This window comes from Opisthocomus hoazin, chromosome 1, assembly GCF_030867145.1.
Source record: "Opisthocomus hoazin isolate bOpiHoa1 chromosome 1, bOpiHoa1.hap1, whole genome shotgun sequence".
Classification (NCBI taxonomy): domain Eukaryota; kingdom Metazoa; phylum Chordata; class Aves; order Opisthocomiformes; family Opisthocomidae; genus Opisthocomus; species Opisthocomus hoazin.
The window spans coordinates 134,913,202-134,932,772 of record NC_134414.1 but is presented as its reverse complement, the minus strand read 5'-3'; the positions used below and the strand labels follow the sequence as shown (position 1 = coordinate 134,932,772).

The following is a 19,571-nucleotide window of genomic DNA, read 5'->3' as shown; positions in this document are numbered from 1 at the left end:
GCATCCTTTTATGGACACTGGGGAGTAAGGAAGAAGTCTTTGCCCGAACAGGATTACAAAAGAAATTGTCATATCATTTATGGCAGCCTCCTTATCATTATCATTAGAGCTAATGCCATCATCATTTTCCCCAGTGAAAGCAGGGCCTCTGGGGCCTCTCTGTTTCCTGACAGTGGAGACACCCGTGTGCATATTAATATGCAGCTCTGCTTATGCTAATGGCAGCTATTTGTAACATTAATATTTTCTTCCACCATAAAAAAATAACAACAATAATAATAAAGCTTTGTCTTGAGGATTTAAGCTCTAATGTGCTTTGCAGGAGTGGAAGGGGAAGAGAAAAGCCTCTGACCTAATTTTTGTATCCTTGAGGGGAAGACCAAATTTCAGCACAGGTGCTGAAACGCTTGCCCTCCTCACAAGCAATGTGAAGGTCAGCGGGGAAGCTGGTCTACCTCGTGCATAAAGCCAGCGGTGACATCGTTCACTGTGATTGCTCCAGATTCCTGCTGGAAGGCTCTCTTTGGGCTGAACCAGCAGAAGAGCTGTGCTCCTCATGGGCAGCCCTCTCACCTGGTCTGGCCCTGCTGAGCAATGCACGGGTGCTCGCTCTGGGAGATGGAAAGCCAGGGGGAGCAACCACTTGTGTCTGGATGTGTCTGGGGAATTTTGAGGGCTACCCAGATGGCTTCAAGACCAGTCTCTCTGATGTTGCAGTTAGCAGGCCTAAAAGTATGCCTCTGGGCATGCCCTCTGTGCCTGGATGTCCTGGTGTGGTGTGGCATTAGGTGTGGATCTAGGAGTAGGTGGCTTCCCTTTGCTCTGAAGAGCAGAGCCGTGAAGAACAGCGTAGAGGCCTTGTTGCTAGCCTGTCTACACAATAAACCATCATTGTTGGTTTTGCTTTGATACCATGACGTGCAGAAAGAGCAGTTCAGCTCCATGCCCTTTTCAGCACTATTTACCGTAGTTGCTGTAGCCAGTAGTTGTAGTAGCTGCCCGATGTGATCCTGCTACGTCAGGTGCTGTGCAGGTACAGATCAGGAAGGCTGGGGTTTTCTCAAAGGTCTTTCAGTTTTCTAAGCTCCTCAAGCTTTCAGATATGGATTGCTGAGAATACCTGTCTTATTTCCAAGCTCCAGTGTTTTCTGTAGACCTTTGCCCGAATGTTGAAACCATGCAAACAGGGAACATAAAAGTGTAGAGGGGAGAAGGAAAAAAAAAAAGGGAATTGAAGCCTCATCAGATTTGCTCCCCAGCTTCAAGACACCAGGAGGCTGTTTGGTGCCCTTAGAGATAGTGGGACAATGCCTGCCCATTCTGCAGGACAGGTGCTCAATAGCAGGCTGATAATGTTTGGTTATTTGGTGCAACTAAATGGAAAAATGAATAAAGATTTTTGCAGGATGGAGGAGTCAGAACTTTTAAAAATGTCTGTAATTAGTTACTCTGGGAGCATATGATGATATTTAATAGGCCCCTCAGTGATAATATTAGTAGCCTTTCCTGGTGCCTGACAAATACTGAACATGGCATACTTAATGTTATTTTAATTAAAAACTCTTTAAAGAAAATGCCAGTGATGTTCCTGTAGCCTGAGGTCTGTTTGGGAGTAGCGGGGGAAACTACGTTTCTTCTTGTCAGAAGGAAGACAAGGAGATGCCATTTTTCTATGTGGAACTGTATGACTTGGATGAGGACCTGTCTTTTTTTACATCTTGTTTATTTTGAAGTGTCTGAAGCTCCTTTTTCTTGTACTGCAATGGTTTATTTCTGCATTAAGTGCTTACAGTGGTATTTACTATTTTACTTTTTGACTTGAGGGGAAAGAAAGAGATCACACCATCTGCTGAGTCCATATATTACATGATATGGTGAGAGGAGAACAAAACTACAAGAAAAGAAAAAAAGCCCCAAGATTACCCACCTTTCCGCTGGGCGGGTTTTGTGGTGATGCTGCAGTCGCAAACCAAGTTCTGGAGAAGGAGCCGGTTCGGTCTCGCCGGGTGCTGGACGCAGCCGGTGCGCTGAGGAGGTGACGAGCAGGACACTGTGCTCTACGCCTGGGACGGAGTGCAAAGCGAGCGGTGTTGAAACTGATCCCGATTTGAACCAGAGCATTTGCCAGACATGGTCTCTGCTGGAGAACACAAAGCTTTTTTTTCTAAGCGGTTGCTTGGGGTGAATTCATTTTTATTGCTTGGGGTGAACCCGCCTGCTGCGGCTGCGAGTTTGACGATGTCTCTTTGTAAATAAACTCCTTGGAGAAGCAGGACTAGCCTACGAGATGGGGAGAGAATGTATTTTTATGCAACCTTTGAATGGCCTTTCAAACCCCGAGATGAATGATTTGTTTTACTGGTTGTTGTTATATAGTATTATAAGTATTCTGTGTTTGAAAGTTTGGGAATAATATTCACATCTATGATGCTTGTAAACACAACAGTATTTATAATGAATAAAATAAGGGCTGATAAAATATTAAAAAAAAAAAAAAGGGGTTGGACTAGATGACCTCTAGGGGTCCCTTCCAACCCAAAACTTTCTGTGATTCTATGATTCAAAGCTGGTGTTCAGACCATGTCCCTTTTCAGTATCAGGTGTCTGGCTGCCCCAAAACACGAGACTGACTTTCAAATTGCCATGCACCTCAGAAATTACCGACACTGTCCTCCCTAACATACACCCCAAAGCAACAGTTCCCAAATACCTGCACTTGTTTTTAATTGCCTCGAGGTTCAAGACATTTGGGTCAAGCCAAAGGTTACAATTTCTTGCTTTTCAATATAACCCCACCAGGGGTTTATAACATTCTTTTTTTAAAAGAAAACTGAAATTCTCTTGAAGCTGCATGGGAGATTAACCTTTAAGCAAGTATCACAAATTGAATGACTTGTGTCCAAATATGTGATTTAGGAATACTATCAAAACAACAAAATTAAACAACATAAAATAAAATTATACCCTTTTTAAAAAACCTGGTGCAAATAATGCCAAGTTTAAAAATGCCTGTAAGTATTCCACTCCGGTGTTTGCAGTTCTGCTGTATCACCGCTTCTGCTGCATGAAAACTTGTGGGTGAACCTTACAGGAGGTGGAACATGGGTTTGACTTTTTTAGTTCCTAGCACATTAATTTGGGAACTGTAACACTGAGACCGTCGGAGCTTCGTTGTTCTTAAGAAGGAAACAAGTTGACTTTCATAGTGGGGTCAAATTCCATAAGTAAACAAAGACCATAACTAGAGAAGAGTTAACTTAGGTATTCTTTCAAGAACAATTAGTTGAAGGTGTCATAGGCAACATAGGAAGCAAATATATCATAGGATACTTTTTCAAAAGAAGAAAGTTTCAACTTCCCTTTAAAAAGATGGTTTTGCAATAAATTCTAGTATTTAACATCCTTTTGTAAATTTAGTCTTGCTGCATTGACTCCAGAGCAGTTGCTGCAGTTTTAAACTTTATGATATAATAAGTAGAGTCATCTCCCAAGGTTGGATCTCCATCTCCAAGGACAGAGGTCGGATAGTTCCCCTTTAGAGAAAGGTCGATTATGGTTGTAGTAGAAACATGCTGAGAATGGTTCAAGAGTTGTTTAAAGTAGCCTCTGAGGTATACTGATCTTAATGAAAGGAAAATGAATCCTCTTACAGCAGGGAACAAAGGGCTGAATCTGCTATATGCAGGCAGCTCTGTGGCCAGATTTGGTTAGCAAAATCTCTTGGTTTTGCTTCACAGCTTTGTCTTGAATAGATGGAGATGTTAGGTCCGTTTATATGTTCTCTGTGCCTGCATTGGCAGGATTTCCTAAATACCTGTGGAGAGGCATAAGGTATTTGTCAAGTGCAGTGGCATAAAAGAGACGTCGTGGAAAATGATAGCACTGGCAGTCCAGCTCTAAGGAAGGCAGTAAGCCGTTATGGATTCTCCGGTACCTGTGAGTAATGCACGTTGAATTTCTTCTTTAGGTTACTGGGTGCCTTTAGGATGCGAAGAAAAATGGTACTGGAGGGAATACCTGGGTTCACTGGGGAAAAACCGCCACTGACTGCAGAACTTACTCAAAACTCACTGGCTATACGTCAGTGTTGTGAGGCATGTCAAAAGACAGTGGGGGGAGAAATTGGTGCAAAATGCGTGTGGGAAAGGACAGTACAGTTGCAGGGGCACCACTGGCAAAGAGAAAGTGCCAGGTTAGGGGGGAGGTTAATTCCCTGTGTATATTAATCCTTGTGAATGGCCCTCCTATTTGTTAGCTAGCAAAGGATATCCTTGTACTGTTTATTTGCTCCCTGAGCTTTGCAGGGTCTGAGCTGGGTGAAGTAGCTGCCCTTATTTGCAGCCTAGGCTCTTGCATAATAATGATGTAATCAACTAAGCGGTAACGACATTCACAGCTACTGATACAGCTTATCACATGTGATACGTTCATAGGTGTACATGAGCTGGAGTTGCATGCTTTCTTGAGGAGCCCAAAAGAAGTTTCTGTTTCCCGGTAACTTCTCCCTGTTGATTTCTCCTTGACTTGGCACAGCAAACAGATGGTGCAAAGCTCAGTAGAGACTGCTTGCTTTTGTTTGTGCATCAGAGGTAGCTAGGATAGGTGAGATCCCCAGTGTAGATCTCTTGGTTGAAAGGAATGCAAGGTTTAGCTCTCTATCCTTCCACCATACACATCAGCTCTGCAAGCGTCTGTTGCCCCCTCATGACATGAACTCCCACACTGGAGCTCATTTGACTCTAAGGTTAATTTTCTTTAGCCACTGGCAGGCTGATTTAAGTGTCAGCTCATTACAATGGCATTTTAATTAAAGCCCCACGATAGCCTTTGACCCTGTAAAATGACTTGGGAGAGAAGCAGCAAATAGGGTGATAAGCTTAGATACTGGCGCACAGAAGGAAATATATCCTGCCTGACGTTTGTGGGTGTCAACTTCAGCGTTATCAGATTGTCCTCTGGGAAGGACTGGTTATTAGTATTTATCTCCCTAAGACCAATTCAGCAGCACTGATTTCTCTTGCTTCAAAGGGAGTTGCACCTTCTTATTGCCAGGAATGGATTTAGTCCTCTGCCTTCATTTTCAAGGTGTGTTTTGTGCAGTTCCTCTTTCAGAAGAGCTGATCATGTAGGAAAAAACACTCAGGCAAAATAGATGTGTGTCTCCATCCACATCCTAGAATAATTTTTTCTTTTGTGTCTCATGTGATACAGCCTTTGAAAAAAAAGTGGGGCAACCATCCTGCGTCTAAACATGTAAGACTCCTGCACAGCACTAGCATTATCCAAAGCAGATCCTCTCAGCAAAACTATTAGCAAAATGCACAAACACAACAAATCCTACCCAGCCGTACTGTCTGCCAAAACACGTTTTCCAGTTCTCCTTGTGCACCTTGAATCGTGCCGTTCCCTTCACATCCTATCAGGAGCTCCTAGCTTTCTAGCTCCCCACTTCTTTTCCTCCCCTGCCCTTTAATAGCTTTTATTTGCATTTTTCCCACATCCCTTTAAGATGGGGAAGTACGAGGCCTTCAGTAACCGAGTAAAGAAAAGTATTTAATTATTGACAGTAAACAAACCTGGAGGACAAAATCCTCTTGTATACAACCAAATAGTATCCCTTTCCTGTGTTGACCATACCCGATACACCTGGGGATGTCCCTGGGTATACTGGGTCTATGGCTGGAACCCTAGGAGACCGATGTATGAAATCTCATGATTTTCTGTTGAGGAGGGAGATAAGGTTGTTCTCCATGGAGAAGGTGGGGAAACAAAACAAGAGGGCAGAGGTTTATGCAAGGCATCACAGCGAGTCAATGGCCGAGTGTACTGGAACTTAGCTATCTGTGGTTGTACTTCAGACTTGACCCAAGTTTCACTGAAAACATTTAACCTTTGCTAAGAGTCAGATCTAGTTGATATTTTTGTGTGTGGGCAAAGCTGTTATCCTCAGAAAGTACCAGTTAATTGAAACAGAAACCTTGGGTAGGACTGTCCTCATTTCAACACGGTTTTGCCAGGAAGAGATTCGCATTTCCAGGTTTCAGTGCCTAGCCAAGCCAGAGAGGTCACACAGGAGTAGCCAGGAGCCTGGGAGCCAACTTATTCACCTGGGACTGGGAGCATGGGGGAAGGAGCCCTATGGGGAAGTCATCCTTCTGAATCAAATAGAGCAGAGACTGGAAAATGAAAGGCTGGTGTTGCAGAGGATCAACTCTAATTGAGAGCGATGTCTTGCTTTTGCGTTTGGAGAAGAATGGGAAGCAGGGAAAGTCGTTATCTCAATGTAGTCTTGGTTCAGTCTGGATATGGAATAGGAATGATTTCTTAACAAGTGATGCAGGATGGAAGAGTAGTTTACCGCCTACACTTTCTGAGGACAAGGATTCAGGTTGTCCAGATGTGGTCTGCAAGAAGCTATACAGGGCAGGACTGATTTTCAGAGGGAACAGATGAGAAGTTAAATTCTCGTAATAATGAAGTACTTCAGTAGTGTTCCCAGCTAGCAAGTAATCTTATAATTGTTGGCTTTTGTGTGTGTATAGTATCCTGTCTTTCCTCCCCTCCTCTATATGTATGCAGGCACACACTTGTTCCTATCTCCATCATCTTTAACTAAATTAGAGTAAAATACTTCATTACAGAGACTTTCAGCCAGGAGCGTGCGCCCCAGGGAGTTTGTTTTCATACAAATGTATTATGCACAAGGTTGATCTGATCACAGACAATTTGAACTATCTTTGCACCCCCAGGAAAACTCCTTTCATAAATGTAAATGATGTGACACTCCAAAGAACAGAAAACAAGATGGCAAGAGAGAAGAAAAGAAAGAGTCTGTGTGCTGATGGAAAGGAGATTACGGGCAGCGGCAGAGATGCTGGGTCTCGAGCACAGGACACAAACTGTCAGGGCTCTTTTGCTTGCCCTCTTCCTCCTCTCGCCGCGTAGCCTTCCCATTGAACAGCAAGCTGTTGCAAGGTGCTAGAGGGGGGAGAGCGATACATTAAGTACAGTTTGAGATTATAATAACTGTTTCTATGGCAACAAGAAAATGCCCTCCGTGGCTTTTGTTTGTGTTTCAAGCAAGGAGGCATGAAGTGAAGGTTTGTAAATAGAAGGCAGTGGGAAGAGATGCAAACAGGGGTTTGTGGTGCCCTGCCCATGATGCTGGCCCACCTGGTGCACACATAGCTTCTTCTGGTGGTGTGTAGGGTTTTCTTCAGCCCTGTTTCAGTGGTCAGTTGCAACTTTGCTTTTGCACTTTTCCTGGGACGTGAGAGAAGGCAAGAGAGCAAAAGCATGTGCTTTTCCAGGTTCTTCATTACTGAGCTGCTCAAAAGTTGGCACCTGCAGGACAGAGTAACGTGTCCTTTGGTGGGGGGGTGTGGGAGTGAGCTCGGCATGCTTCTCCATGGGATTACCAAATCCCGCACCATCAGAGGGAGCCTGGTCCTGACCCTGCAGGGATCTCCCTGGTAGAAGTAGTAAGTGTGGAGGGTGAGTTAATCCCCACTTTCATAGAATATTAATCCTCCACTCACAGAAATTCACTGGGCAGAAAGATGCACTGTAACTGAAACCACTTCGGCTTCCCCTCTCCAGCGTTGCACAGACACCCCCATTTATTATTAAAAACCCTATTAGTCGTGGTAAGATTGCACCACTCCCTCTCACTGTAGCTGCTGAGCGTTATCTAATTGGTTTTTATTACTGTGCCATCCCTGGGAGCATGTGGAGCTCAAATGCACATTTGCTAAGACATTTGCGTTCTCTCATCTTTGTTGGGGATGCTTTTAGATCGTTTAAGGTTTTGTCAGGAGGATTAAAAAAAGAGGGCGAGAGAGGAGGAAACTAAGGGAGATGGTTCCCAGGCTGGAGAGGGTGTGGAGGATGGAGAAAACAAGAGGCAGGACCAAGGCAGCTCAGTTTGGCTGATCTATCTAGAAGTTGTCCTGCTGACCAACTGGTGTCTCCGGTCCCTCCAGCAGACAAGGCCCTCCAGTTGTCTTGTTCCCAAAAAGAGGCACACTCACTGGGCTCCTAAGCCACCCGAGGTACTCGCTAGCCAGTCCGCTTTCATAATGTATACACACAGAACAGAGTCCTCTCACTCAGGAAAACAGTGAGAAGTGGAGTTTAATGAGAGGGCAGGGCAGGCTGTGCCCATCAGGCGCAGGGCATGGCCAGACGGGTGTGCCGACCAGCATCCTGTTGACAAGCAACTGTCCCCCTCTGTCCCATTGTCCCTCTATTTTACCACGCTTTTTTCTCCATAAACCACCTTGGTCCCTGCCTTTGTCTGCCTTTGGTCTTTCCCCGAAATATCCCATAAGTCCTGTACAACCCCCAAATGCTCTTCCCCTGCTTCCCGTAACGTGTCCAATGCTCCCCTGGCAGTGACCAAGGGATTAATGGCCATGTCCTGTGCCACGCACATCTCCGGCAGCTGTGGTCTCTCCTGCTGCCCTGTTGCCCTGTCCTCTGCTGCTGTCAGCCTTTGTGCAGCTCCGTCTGGGTGTGCGAGGCTTGCACGGAGAGATGCGCTGGCTCTGTGACTGGTGATGTTTGGGTGAGGGGTTGCCACACAGCTTCAAAGGTATTTCAGTGCTGGGAGATGCCGTGAGGCAGCTGGTGAGATTTCCAAGTCCTCCCAAGCAGCGCAGGCGTCTCTCTCTCTTTGACATGAGTGGCAGTTACAGGGCTGAGCCTGGTAAGGCGTTTCTGGGGGAAGAAAAACTAAAAAACTCTTTCTGCCCCTTTAATCTCTTAACTACTTTTACACATTTTGAGCTTGAAGTCTTTCGCAACTGGTAAAGATAAGACTGCTTGTGAAGTGAGATGTGACTGCCTTTTGCATGCGAGCTGCCTAACTGGGAAAGCGTAGCAGTCAGATATGCATGCTCTGCGTGGCCGTTAAACAAGCTGTAAAGCCACGTCGCCGCTTGCTTGATTCAGGCTGGAGCGTTCTGGTTTTTGTGGTCACTGGCCAAGTGAAATTGTTTGTTATGGAGGGGTTGGTGTGTGTTCTCGATTTCGTTCGTTCCTTTCACAGGCATTGCTGCTTCGAACCGAGCAGAGGCGGTTCAGCTAAGGCTTCCAGTTGTTCAAGCAAGGCAACTGAAATCTGCATTTTGATAGTTTTACAGTGTCTGGGAACAGGCGCTCACGTGCTAGTGAGCGCAAAAGAGTGTTTTGGGGGGATTAACACCCCACAAGGCACGTGGGGCTTCCCACACATGCAAAGGCCCTATCCTGCCCGCATCCTGTGGGCTGGCAGGGCACGCTCACGCCGGGAGCCCCAGCAGCTTTCCTCCTTCGCCTCCCCTTCCTGTAGTCTCCTACTGAGTGTAAGGGGTAAACAGGTTTCTCCCTTTCCTGTCTGGAAGGGACTGTTTCAGCCTGCTCCACTCCGCCTGTCAGCGTTTCACTTCAGCGAACAGAGGATGTTATTCTTCCGTTGGTGCCAGTTGTGCTAATGGGATCCATTTAAAGCGAACTCCACTGTAATTTCATTTTCCTTAGGGAGAGGGGGGGAAAGTACTTTCTCCTCGGAGCTACATCCCTGCTACTCACTTTATATCTCTCTCGAAGAGTCTGCAGCATGCTAATTTCTCTCCCAGATCACTGGAAAATGCAGGGACCTGGGGGTCGGGGGCGGGGGGGGGGGGCTGGAGAAGCCCTTGCAGGTGCACTGCTGCTCGGCACCACCCAACACAGGCTAAGCCCCATCTCCTCTCTGTGGGGTGGCCACAGCCAAAGCTCTGCCTGGTGTTATTTGGTCTGTGACAGCTGAACCTTGCATTCGACTGCAAACCACCCGGTACAGAAGCTTGTGGTCCGTTTCTCGAATGCGAGCATGTCACCCAGCATGTCACACCAAAGCACTGCTGTTTGGGCTGGGTTCTGTTACTGTCTCAAATCACTTGGGAGCCTCCCATGCCAGTGAGCATCCCCTTCCCCACGTAACATTGCTGCAGTTGCAGTGGCTGAGATGCACAGTAGCTCTTAGGGCAGGAAAGAGAGGGAACTGCTGGCAGCGATTTTTCCCAAGGGCCCCATAGCCCCGTAATTCAGTTCCCCCTCAGTCTGAAAGTCCTCCAAGTGTCGACCTTCAGGGTATGCAGAGAAACTTGTCTTCTTGTTGGGGCATCCAGGACTGGTTGAGATGGATGGGCGGCCAGGGGAGGGAGTTGCTGTTTTTCTGTCGAAACAGTTGATGTTATTCTGCTGTGTGGGTTGGGATGTGTTGCTGGACTTGCTTTTGGTTTGCTGTATTGTTGTTTGTTGAATGGCTTGGGGGTTTGTATATAACATTGAAATGGCTGGGGCCTGCGAGGGGTGCTTTTTTTCTCAGCATTTAAAAAGAAATCAAAATAGATGAGATATTTTTCTCACAATTAAAGATCACACCTAAATCAAATGCTTTAGACCTCAGTCTCCTCCTATTCCCTCACTTCCCACCCCTCTCCCCCTCCTACACACATACAAAGTTCAGCTGTTTGGGAATGCAGCTGAGAATTTTCTTCTGTCTAGTAAGCATGAACTAAACCTCTTTTCCTCCCTCTTTTTTAAAAAAAAAACAACCCACAATGTGAAGCATATTCGTGGCTCTTGCATCTGTTCTGTAGCTGGCACTCCTCTCCAGCTACGGTGCAGGTTATTTCTGAGTTACCCTAAACAGACAGTTCCCCTGCTCGGAGGTCAAGGTCGGTGCAATGATCACCAAGTCCCTTTTGCTGGCAGTTCCCCATGGGGAGTGATATTAGCCTGCACGCCTCTCCTGCTCCCACTCCCTACAGCCTGTTATTAAACAAGGACAAGTGGGTAGCTTGTCTGTGTCTGTGTGTGAGAGCGCGACTCTGTCACCTGATGCATACAGATGGCTTATTAACCAATTAATTCATAGGACTAAATTGGTTAAATCAAACTAAATGACACCCAATTGCTGTACAAGGGTAGAAATGGATTGGAATAAGTGTTTCTTTAATGCCAGCCTCGTTGAGCAAAGGAATGAGTAGTGGAGGGAGGAGGGGGGCTCACGGAGGAGTGGGGAGGACAGCAGACACTGGCAGGCAGTGAGAGCAGAGCCGTCCAGGGCATCACATCCTAGGGAAGGAAGTGGCTCATGAGCCTGTGGCAGTTTGTGCTGCCAAGAAATCAGGTCACTCTTTTTGCTGATGACACTTGAGGGCTGGGAATGCCTCTGGAAAGGGAGTCCCAGCCACTGCCTCACTCTGTGTCCTGGGCAAGAGGAGGCGGTTTCTCGGGTCCCAGACTTTGGCTGGAGCATGAATTATTATTTGAACTGTTATTATTTGGTTGGAGCATGAACTATTATTGTTCATTTGTCTCAGGAGCGAGGGTTTGATTTTTCAGTATCTCCTTCTCTATCTGAAGTCCTTGGGAGAAGTTGATACTGTGGTTCTTCGTCCTCTCTCAAACCAGGCCCCAAGGACTGGGCAGAAAAGCTACACACAGCTGTAATGCCGCTGTCTACCACACCTGCAACAATCTCACCAGCTGGTTAGAGATGCTTCTCTCTAAGTTTTCCCTTGGTGGCATTATCTATTCATGTGGGGAGGGTGGGTTGACCTTGGCTGGCTGCCACATGCCCACCAAGATGCTCTATCACTCCTCATCCTCCTCAGCAGGGAAGGGGAAGAGCGCTTACCAATTACTGTCACGGACAAAACAGACTAGACTTGGGGAAATTAATTTAATTTATTGCCAATTAATAACAGAGTAGGATAGTGAGAAAGAAGAACGAAACTAAAAACATCTTCCTCCTCCCCTGCCTTCTTCCCAGGCTCAGCTTCACTCCCAGCTCTTCTACCTCTGCCCCAAGCAGCACAGGGGGACAGGGAATGAGGCCTGCAGTCCATCCATAACCTCTGTCTTTGCCTCTCCTTCCTCCTCATGCTCTTCCCCTGCTGCAGTGTGGGGGTCCCTTCCACGGGAGATAGTCCTTCAGAACTGCTTCAGTGTGGATCCTTCCCATGGAGTACAGTCCTTCAGGAACAGACTGCTCCAGCGTGTCCCCCTTATGGGCTGCAGCTTCTGCCAGAAAACTTGCTCCTGCGTGGTCTCCAACTCCCTGGCCACGGCTCCTGCCAGGAGCCTGCTCCAGCATGGGCTTTCCAAGGGCTGCAGCTTTCTTCAGGGCATATCCACATGCTGCGTTGTGGGGTCCTCCATGGGCTGCATGGGAACAACCTGCACCACCATGGTCTTCTCCACGGGCTGCAGGGGAGTCTGCTCTTGGGCACCTGGAGCACCTCGTCCCCTCGCTTTTCACTGACCTTGGCATCTACAGGGCTCTGTTTCTCATATTTTCTCCCTCCTCGTAGCTGATGCACAGGGTTTTTTTCACTTTTTCTTAGATATGTTATCGCAGAGGTGCTTCCAATGTCACTGATGGGCACAGCTTTGGCCAGTGGCAGGTCCGTCTGGGAGCTGGCTGAATCTGGCTCTGTCTGACATGGGAGGGGCTCCTGCTGTCTTCTCACAGAAGCCACCTCTGCAGCCCCCACTTCCCCACCAAACTTGTCATGTAAACCCAACAGAGTGTGTTACAGAAGGCTTTGATCTTCTCTGTAGAGCCCCCCTTTTCTTTTTTCCACATTAAAAGCTAATCTTTTGCTCTGCGTTGCAATGTAGATGATGGAGTTGATAGGATTGACTGGATGAACTGGGAGTGGGAGGTATTTCCCTGATCCCAGTTCAATTTAACAGTTACCGTGGTATGTAAGAGTTATAACCTGATTTGGAGTAGTGGAGGGAGTGCAAAAGAAAGAATACAAAAGGCGAAGCTGCACATCAGAAACTACTCCAATGGCATTTTACGCTATGGTTTGAGTGTTTCGCCTGCCTCAAGGCTAGACCTCATATCACCATATCAAAGCATAGGTTGCTTGTACTACTGTTTTACCAGAGCTGATAATCTGAGGGAGGCCTCCTAGCTGCTTCCCTTGGCAGGAGCTTCATTTTGCCGGTCAAGACCATAGGGGAGAGTCCGTGGCTCCCCTAAAGGCGTAGCAGGGAGCTGGTCCATGTGGGAATATGGAGATGCTGAGTTACAAGTCCTTCCATGAGGCAAAGGCATCTAGCATAGCTTGTGAACAGTTTATGGCAGTTTTCTGCTAACAGCATCCTTGTTCAGCATGGCCCAGGGAGGACTCTTCTGTTGATTTTCCACCTTGTGGTCTCTTGGTCAATGCTGTCCTCCCTGGGCAGCAGTGGAAAATTGTGCCTGAGAGCATGAAGCATAGCAGCCTGGCACCGTCTCAACCTCAGCAGAAGGGCAGAAGCCACTGCCCATGAGAGTGGACCAGGAGCAAAGCTTCCTTCTGGGACTGGGACACGTGCTTCCTCATGGTAAGCTGACGCCTGAGGTAAGCTCTGGGTTGGTGCTGTTTGAGGGGCAGCTGGACTTGCTCTGTGTGGGGTAGGGTGGTCTTTCTGTGGTAGAGGACACCGCTGCATAAAACAGCAGCTCTGACAGTGCTTGCAGCAGAAGAAAGGGATGAACCCTTTAGTGTGGAGCAGGAGCGGATGGTGTGTTTTAGTGGTTACCACCAGGGTCAACTGCAGAAAAGAATGACAGTATGCCTTAGAAAACCTGCAAAATCACACATGCTCGCAGCACACACCTAACTCCAGTACACAGCGAGAAACAAAACCTCACAGCCCAGAACACATGCACATACACGCGTGCACACAGAGCACACGCCCAAAGCACGTGCACAGGTCTGGCACCTCCGTTTGTACGGCATTAACATATTAGACATAGGCTGAAACATATGCGTCCCTGGAGCACAGCCCGTTAAAAATGAAACCTGGGCATATGCAAAACTGCCAGGAACATATTCACCAGCACCCTAATACTAGCTGTGGATAACCACTGAACAAACACATGCCTGACTATTATGTCAGTGTGAAAATTGCTCTTCTTCAGTTGCTGCAGCAAGATAAAGTCTCCAAAGCCCGTCATGCTGCGGCATCTTTTTCAAGGCTGCAGTATACGGAGTGTGTATAAAATATTGAATCATTTAGGGGCTTTTCATCTTTTCTTTCTTTTTTTTTTTTGAAAGAAAAATAGGATTTACACTTTGTCCAGTGGCAGAGCAAATGTTTTATGTGCTGGAGCCATGACCACTGCTCTAGAGTATTTGATGCATATATTTTGTGGCTTTTTTTTCCTTTTTTTTTCTTCATATTATCATGCTACTGAAAAGGGTCAAATCAACCATTTGGAAGGGTAATTTTTTATTCTTAGACCAGAGTGCACTCCAAGAGCTGTAAAACAAACTTTGCCACTCTCTCATTGACATTTTTCCTGGAAAGATCCCTCACTTTCCCTTGGCCCTCGTAGCCCTTGGTGTCCCTGTGGAAGCAGACTGAGGGGAATGCTTTCACTAATTCCAGAGGTGGAGTAGAAAGAGGGAGGTGGTCCCTGCTGAATGAGAATTTGACTGAGATCAAACTTAGTGATGTGCCCACAGACAAGCTAGACCTCTGAAGTCTTCTGGATTGGATTGCGCTTTTCCTCCCTTCAACCCTCTACCCCATGTACCTGTTTTCTGGAGGCTCTAATCATACATGCTGGCTAATTGGCAAAATATATTGCTTCACAGGCTGTGTGTTGTGCTGGCCTGCTTTAGCTAGTAGCAACTTTTTATGGTTTCATAGTGCCTCATTTAAGGGAGGGGGATAGCCTCTGGCTGAGGGCAGGTTTTTGGCTCAGGCTCTGCGCTGTGCCCATGGCCAGGCTGTGAACGGATCACATCCCATTGCCATGCTTTGGTTTCCTCATCCCTGCTGGAGCAGTAACAATGCTGATTCATCTCAGAAGCAGCTAGAAAAACTCATTCGTTAGTATTAGAAAATGCTTTGAGTTCTCCAGTACACAGATAAGCCACTGCTACCCTCTGAGCTGTTTTTCCTTCTCCACCCCATTTATAATGATCTGGACGGTCTCTCGAAGTCTGGAATAGAAGCAGGTTGATCTCAGCTCAGTTTTTGTTTTTACCTTTTATTATAATGCACAGCTCTGACACTTCAGGGTCCTTCGATGGGCATGGAGAACATCTCTTTTACTCTTTCTGTGGTCTGGAGCAGAACTGCTCTAGACACAAAGCAGCAGCCCAGGATAATAAGAGAAGACAAAAATTTAATTGAAAGAGGAAAGAAAAGAATTCTCTTTTATTGCAAAAAATAGAAGGGCTGAGGAGCCTGTTGATGTTTGTCGGTGTAGTTAGGTAGATCTGTTTTTGCCGGCCTGAGAGAACCTTCAAAAGATACTTACCTTCCTATAAGCAACACGAAGTCCTTCTGATTCTGTGAATCTAAGGTCTTTTGCTTGTGCTTCTCATACCACATTCAGAGCTGTAGCTTTGACACCTGTACAACCACTTTCTCTCAAGCCGTTCGCTGTTTGCATCCATGAGTCCAAGCTGGCAGCACTCACATGTGAAGAAACGAACGTCAGGTTTGGAGATGGATTTGCCATTAGGATGTGTAGTGTAGATCCTCTTAGATCTCCTTGCCTGCAGCTTGGGTGGCACCAGGAGGGTCGAGGAGCGTCCAAGCAAGCATGAGGAAATCTAGTATGTGAAATTCTGTGGATGTCTTGATAATCTCCTTCCTTCTCCCATCCTAAGGAGGGGAAAATCTTTTGGGGAAGCAATGTCAAGATTCAGCTCTAGGGGAAAGTGCAGTTCCTTCAGCTTTTCTACATCTCCTTGGGAAGTTGGGAAGAGAAAGAAATATGGAGTTGTAAAACTAGAGGGCTGAAACAGAGGAAATCAAGCTCCAGTGGGTCCTGAGACCAGTTACCTCATGTTTATCTTTCCTGAATACTCAGCACTCCTGCAAGTGAGTCCCCTGAGATGACTAGGAGTGTTGAAAATGCCTTAGTGAGATCAGATCTCTTGGGCCAGGAGTGTCCTTTAATTATCAAACATTGTGGTGCAAAAAGGAAAAAAACCATCACTCTTACCGCCTTTTCTGTCCTTGTCTTTGAAAGACATAGCAGGACTCAGCCGCTGCTGAATGAGGCGGGTGTCCTGGTGACGGAGGATGCGGAGAAGGCAGAGCTACTGAATGCCTTCTTTGCTTCAGTCTTCAGTGCCAAGGCAGGCCCTCAGGAATCCCAGGCCCCAGAGGTAAGAGAGGAAGCCTGCAGAGAGGACGACTTTCCCTTGGTCGAGGAGGACCACGTGAGGGATCGCTTAGGCATTCTGGACGCACACAAATCCATGGGCCCCGATGGAATGCACCCACGAGTGCTGAGGGAGCTGGCGGATGTCATTGCTGAGCCACTCTCCGTCATCTTTGAGAGGTCCTGGAGGACAGGAGAGGTGCCCGAGGACTGGAGAAAGGCCAATGTCACTCCAATCTTCAAAAAGGGCAAGAAGGAGGACCCAGGGAACTACAGGCCGGTCAGCCTCACCTCCATCCCGGGAAAGGTGATGGAGCAGCTTATCCTGGAGGCCATCATCAAGCAAGTGGAAGAAAAGAAGGTTATCAGGAGTAGTCAGCATGGATTCACCAAGGGGAAATCATGCCTGACCAATCTGATAGCTTTCTACGATGGCATGACTGGCTGGGTAGACGAAGGGAGAGCCGTGGATGTTGTCTACCTAGACTTCAGCAAGGCTTTCGACACAGTCTCCCATGATATCCTCCTAGGGAAGCTGAGGAAGTGTGGGCTGGAAGAGTGGTTGGTGAAGTGGACAGAGAACTGGCTGAATGGCAGAACTCAGAGGGTTGTCATCAGCGGCGCTGAGTCTAGTTGGAGGCTGGTAACAAGTGGTGTCCCTCAGGGGTCAGTACTGGGCCCAGCCTTGTTTAACTTCTTCATCAACGACCTGGATGAAGAGTTAGAATGTACCCTCAGCAAGTTTGCTGATGACACCAAACTGGGAGGTGTGGTAGACACACCAGCAGGCTGTGCTGCCATTCAGCGTGACCTGGATAGGCTGGAAAGCTGGGCAGAGAGGAACCTGATGAAGTTCAACAAGGGCAAGTGCAGGGTCCTGCACCTGGGGAGGAACAACCTCATGCACCAGTACAGGCTTGGGGTGGACCTGCTGGAGTGCAGCTCTGCGGAGAGGGACCTGGGTGTCCTGGTGGACGACAGGTTAACCATGAGCCAGCAGTGTGCCCTGGCTGCCAAGAAAGCCAATGGAATCCTGGGGTGCATCAAGAAGAGTGTGGCCAGCAGGACGAGGGAGGTTTCCTTCCCCTCTACACTGCCCTGTGAGGCCCCATCTGGAGTACTGTGTCCAGTTCTGGGCTCCCCAGTTCAAGAAAGATGAAGAGCTACTGGAGAGAGTCCAGCGGAGGGCTACAAGGATGATGAGGGGACTGGAACATCTCTCCTACGAGGAGAGGCTGAGGGAGCTGGGCTTGTTCAGCCTGAAGAAGAGAAGGCTGCGAGGGGACCTAATAAATGCTTATAAATATCTGAAGGGTGGGTGTCAGGAGGATGGGGCCAAGCTCTTTTCAGTGGTGCCCAGTGACAGGACAAGGGGCAGTGGGCACAAACTGAGGCACAGGAAGTTCCGTCTGAACATGAGGAAGAACTTCTTCCCTCTGAGGGTGACGGAGCACTGGAACAGGCTGCCCAGGGAGGTTGTGGAGTCTCCTTCTCTGGAGATATTCAAGACCCGCCTGGACAAGGTCTGTGCAGCCTGCTGTAGGTGACCCTGCTTCAGCAGGAGGGTTGGACTAGATGACCCACAGAGGTCCCTTCCAACCCTGAACATTCTGTGATTCTGTGATTCTGTGACTCAGGTGTGTATTCATGTCCAGACAATGAGAGGTACATTCAGAGCAAGTATATGCCCAAATGTTCATCCCTTTACTTAGTATTTATTTAGTTGTTTTTCTTGTCACTTTTCTATGACCTTTAGCAAACTGTTTTGTCATTAAACACAAAAGTTTGCAGTAAAATGGGGGGGGGGGTGTTGGAGGGAGCCATCTTTTTATGCTAACCAACATATTTTGGTCTGAAAATGTCTTTCAGCAGGATTTCACATCTGTGAGGAGAGTGTTTAAGGGAAAAAAGATATAAGTATGTTTCATTTTTTGATCAAGTCAAAGATAAAGAGATTCTGGCTTTCCATTTTATTGGGAATTGCTTACTAGTGCCGACTTCTTTACAATGGTTTTGGAGCACATTCTATTTTCTCAAAGCACTGGATGGCTCCAGGGACAGATAGAAAATTTCAACTGTAAGGAAAAGGAGAGAGACTGCCGTGCATCTGAGATGCAGGAGGCCTAGATGCTGCTCTGTGCAGTGCCACACACTCCTTCTGTGACCTTGAGGAAGGTGCATGGCATTTCTGCAGCTGGATTTCCTCATTTGTGAGCTAAAGAGGGGACAACTAATATATTGGTGATGTTGTGAGGATAAAGCTGGTCAAATCTGTGAAATGCTGCAGAGAAATGGTTGTTGGGGCTCTAGGCAGGGCTGGGCTGAGGTTTTGAGTAACTGCTGTGGCAAAGATTCATTCCTGTCTTCTGGCGGCTCGGTGATGTGTATTTACATTGTCAGTCTTCTGTATAGCACATGAGAGAGTGTCATAACCTGCAGCTGAGGCCGGGAACACCATTATCCTCATTGTACTGCTGAGAAACTGAGTCATGGAGGGGCTCCACGCGGTGGTAAGGTCTGGGGAGAGACGCTGGGATGCAACATGAGAAACAACTGGCTCCTGCCTTGCTTTCAGGCAGCTGCAGCGCGCTGGCGATGGCGCTTTTGGAGCCCGTCTCAGCGGCGTGCCGGGGGATGTGTATCTGCGTAACAAACCCAGCTGTGCGTCGCAGTAGTGGCAGTTTTGTGAGGGCTTGAGCGTGAGGTACCTCTTCCGCGGCAGGTGGGGGTAACTGCAGTTTTGGGAGGGGGCCCTGGTGTGCTGTCGCTGAGCTTCCCGGTGTGGATTTTTAACTTGGGCTCACTGGCGGCATCATTTCCACTAGAGAGGTTTTAAACACTGCTTGTCTTAGGCAACACCAGACAGTGTTTAATGAAGAATGAAAGAAGCAGGGTGTTTTGTATTGTGCTTTTGGAGGAAAAAAATGTCCCTGTAGGAGCGCTGAGTAACAGCAGCAGCAGAGATGGGCACCGAGCTACCGGTCTCAGTAAGCTAGCAGTCCCAGTGCTCAGCTTTTGAACGTGCAGGATGGAGGAGGGTAAGTAACACCCCGTCCATTGCTGCAGTGCGAAGACTGTGAGGGGGAGGAAGGGGAGGTCGCAGCTCCCCATCACCTGGCTCCGATCAGCAGGAGAGATGTAGTATCCAGCCACGCAATGAATGCAGAATCAGAAAGTATGCAGGAACTATTTTAAACGCAGTCGAGTTTTTTTGCAGTCTGTACTTGTACCTGAGGCCACAATGTTGCCCCTTCACAGTCCCTCATCCCAACCTGCCCCTCTCCTGCTTGCAGGCAGAGCAAACACTGGAGCACAGTGAGGCAGCTGGCAGGCGCTCTGCCTTTCTCTCCCCCCTCCTACTCCCGCTGCCAGTTTTGTCCTTCCTTGCACACTGCTGATGAGTTCTTTGGGGTCT

At 47.6% G+C, this 19,571-nt stretch overlaps 1 protein-coding gene across 1 annotated transcript in view; it reads left to right on the top strand.

Moving 5' to 3' along the window:
• The window catches only part of LSAMP (limbic system associated membrane protein), a 1,018,802-nt gene that overhangs the window by 137,778 nt on the left and 861,453 nt on the right, over positions 1 to 19,571 (top strand). The gene's annotated exons all lie outside the window — the stretch shown is intronic.